The sequence below is a fragment of the Dendrobates tinctorius genome, unplaced genomic scaffold (assembly GCF_039654945.1).
Source record: "Dendrobates tinctorius isolate UK_male_01 unplaced genomic scaffold, ASM3965494v1 ptg000095l, whole genome shotgun sequence".
In the NCBI taxonomy this organism is placed as follows: Eukaryota; Metazoa; Chordata; class Amphibia; order Anura; family Dendrobatidae; genus Dendrobates; species Dendrobates tinctorius.
Genome location: NW_027361763.1, coordinates 6,246,816 through 6,250,871, shown reverse-complemented (window position 1 = coordinate 6,250,871; position 4,056 = coordinate 6,246,816).

The following is a 4,056-nucleotide window of genomic DNA, read 5'->3' as shown; positions in this document are numbered from 1 at the left end:
AGAGGTCTGTAATTTTTATCATAGGTACACTTCAACTCCGAGTGACAGAAACTTAAAAAATAAACAGAAAATACCATTGTATGATTTTTACATAATTAATGTATTTGGTGGAGAGACCTTTGTTTGCAATTACAGAGGTCAGATGTTACCTGCAGCTACAATATAGAACAAGGTTGCACACACTGCAGCAGGTATTTTGGCCCACTCCTCCATACAGATCTTCTCCAGATTATTCATGTTTCAGGGCTGTCACTGGGCAGCAATGAGTTTCAGCCTCCTCCAAAGATTGTATATTGGGTTCAGGTCTGGAGACTGGCTAGGCGACTCCAGGATCTTGAAATGTTTCTTACAGAGCCACCCCTGGCTGTATGTTTCAGATTTTTGTTATGCTGGAAGACCCAGCCTTAATCTTAAATGCTCTTACTGAGGGAAGGAGGTTGTTGGCCATAGTCTCACTACACATGACCCCATCCATCCTCTCTTCAATATTGTGCAGTCCTGTCCTCTTTGCAGAATAACACTCGAAGGTATGATGTTTCTTCCACCATGCTTCACAATTGGGACATTGTTCTTGGGGTTGTACTCATTCTTCCTCTTCCTCCAAACATGGTGAGTGATGTTGAAGTTTTCATCTGACTAATGACCTTCTCCCATGACTCCTCTGGATCATCCAGATGGTCATTGGCAAACTTCAAATGGGCCTGGACATGTGCAGGCATAAATAGGAAGATCTTGCATCCATTGCAGGAATTTAATCGAGCATAGCGTAGTATGTTACTAATGGTAATGTTTGGAGATGTGGTCCTAGCTCTCTTCAGATCATTGACTAGGTCCTCCCATGTAGTTCTTGGCTGATTCCTGTCCTTTCTCAGAATCATCCTTACCCCATGAGGCAAGATCTTGGATGGAGCTCCTTACCAAGGAATATTGACAGTCATCTTGTGCTTCTTCCATTTTCTAATAATTGTGCCTTTAGTTGTTGCCTTCTCACCAAGTTGCTTGCCTATTGTCTGGTAGCCCATCCCAGCCTTCTGCAGATCTGCAATTTTGTCCTGGTGTCCTTAGATAGCTCTTTGGTCTTGGCCATTGTGGAGAGGTTGGAGTTTGATTGATTGAGTGTGTGGACAGGTGTCTTTTATACAGATAACAAGTTCAAACAGGTGTAATTAGTACAGGTAATGAGTGCAGACTAGAAGGGCTAACAGGTCTAACTTGCCTGTGAGAGACAGAATTCTTGCTGGTTGGTCGGTGTTCAAATACTTATTTCATGCAATAAAGTGCAATTTACTCATGTAAAAATCATCCAATTTGATTTTTTGGGTTTTATTTTTAGGTTCTGTCTCTCACAGATGAATTACAGACCTCTCAATTCTTTATAGGTGGAAAAACTTGCAAAATCGGCAGAGTATCAAGTACTTATTTCCCCACTGTATATTTTCCAGCATTTATTTGTACAAACTTTTAGCAATACCCTTTTCTTGTCAATCAAAAGTCCTAAATTCGTCTTTTCTCCCTATAGTGTTTTAACACGTAAAGCAGCAGCCTCATGTAGTATGCACACCCCGGTGCATTGGGATGGAGGAGTACAGGGGGGGTGTCTCAGCTTGTCAAGTGTGGACTTTTGATCTTGTGACAGCGATGTCTGCTGCTCCCTTGATAGATATGTGTTTTTGGAGCTTGGGCCATTTATGTTGTTTTTAATAATGCCAGTAAATTTAGGCTGAGATAATTATGGAGCATCTGCCCAAGTTGCACAGTGTCCTCTGTCCTGCTGTTATTTGCATAACAGTAGGAATTACGCTGGCACTCTGGATTATAAACGAGGTTGCCTTCAACTCCAAGAATCGAAATGTTTTTTAAAGACTGTACGTTCATTCAATATTCAAAGACCAAGTTATTACCATAGTCATATTCATCGTCATCATTATTTATCAGAATGTGTTAGATAATTTTATAACATTTTTTTTGTAAAAATGAATGTAAGGTGCCATTGATAATTAATTGTCCAATCTAGACCTTCCCAAATTAGCAAAAGTTAGGAATTCTAGAAAATGTGTTATGTTGACTTGGCCACTTATCCATGGGATGGGTGATACATTGGTGCTCACAGGGGATCTGGCTGCTGGAACCCCAATGACCCCAAGATTGCGGCTCTGAAATGCTCCTTCTGCAAAGAGCCTTGAAGTTCAGAACTTAACTATTTCCATTAATCTCAAAGACAGTGAATTGAGTGGTGACTTTCATGCCCAATCCGTGCTCCATTCCTTTAGACCATTTCAGTGGCCTGCTTTCAAGTTGTGACAACCTCGTTAAGATTGACACCTCAGGGTATTTCTTAGAGGGTGCGATTGTGACTTATCATTTACGGACATTAAAGAGGGTTTTGTAGTTTCCCATATGGTTAGGTCCAAAAATATGTGGACAGGGACTGAATCTTTGTGATTTCATCTCTGCAATAGAAGTGTAGACTTTCAGGATTAATTAAAGGGGTTGAGAAAAAATACCTTGTGAAACATTTGGGAATTGCAACCATTTTTCTACAAAGCTTCTTCATTTCAGGGGCTCAAAAGTAATTGGACAAAGTAACTTTGCCACAAATAAAGTGTTAATTTTTAATACTTAGTAGAGAATCCTTTGCAGGCAATGACTGCCTAATGTCTGGAAGCATTGAACATCACCAAATAGTTCTTTGTGATGCTTTGACAGGTCTTTACTGCAGCGGACTTCAGTTGCTGCTTGTTTGCTTGTTTTTGGTTCTTTCTTACTTAAAATTTGTCTTAAGCCTGTGAAATACTGTTCAATGGGGTTTAGATTTGATGGTTGACTTGGCTATTGCAGAATATTCAACTTCTTTGCCTTAAAAAGCCTCCTTGGTTGTTTTCAGAGTGTGTATTGGGTCATTGTCAATCTGAATTGTGAAGCGCCATCCAATCAACCTTGCTGTATTTGGTTAAATCTGTACAAAAAGTATCACCCTGTATGAGTACACTTCAGAATTCATCCGATTGCTTCTGTCTATAGTAGAATCATCAATAAACACAAGTGGCTTAGTGCCATTGCAAGACATGTATGTTCCTGCCATCACACTGCCTCCACCATGTGTTGCAGAAGATGTGGTGTGGTTTGGACCATGAGTCGTTCCAAGACTTCTCGATGCTTTCTTCTTCCCATCATTCTGGTATAGGCTTATCTTAGCTTCATTTGTTCAGAGAATTCTATTCCAGAACTTGGTGGCTTCTTTAGATTTTTTTTTTTTTGGCAATGTCTAATTGGGCCTTTCTATTTTCAAAGCAGATTAATGGCTTGCACCTTGTGGTGAGCCCTCTGTATTTGCTCACTTTATGGTAGACTTAGATACTGAACCATCTACTTCTTTGAGTGTTTTTCACTTGGATAGATGTTATGAAGGGATTTTTCTTTACCATGCTAAGTGTTTTTCAATCATCCAGCACTGTTGTCTTCCATGGACAACCAGGCCTTTTTGAGCTATCAAGCTCACTGGTGCTCTCTCTTTCTTGCAGAATGTACTAAACTATTGATTTGGCCACTCCTAGCATGTCTGCTATATGTCTGATCAATTTCTTCTTTTTATCAGCGTAATAATGGTCTATTTCTTTTCCATTGAGAGCTCTTTTGACTGCATATCGTGGGTTCACACCAACGGCTTCCAAATGCAAATGCCACACCTGGAATCAGCTACGGACCTTTAACCTGCTTAATTGATGATGGTTTAACGAGGGAATAGCCCATTCAGCCCACTAAAGAGATTTTGCGATAACTGTCCAATTACTTTTGATCCCATTAAGAAGAGGCAGCTACATATTAAAGAGTTGTAATTCTAAAACCCTTACTATAATGTTTGTGAATACCCTCAAATTAAAGCTGAGAGTTTGCACTTTAAGGGGTTCTTCTGTTCCAAATAATAAGTTTGCAGCCACTCTGTGTGACTCCTCTATGTAGCAGATTTGATGTAAATGTACATCATATGTCGTGAAGAGGTTAAGGTCTTTAAGAAAGTATTTTTTGGGTATTGTATGTAATCTGGCCGCTGATTAG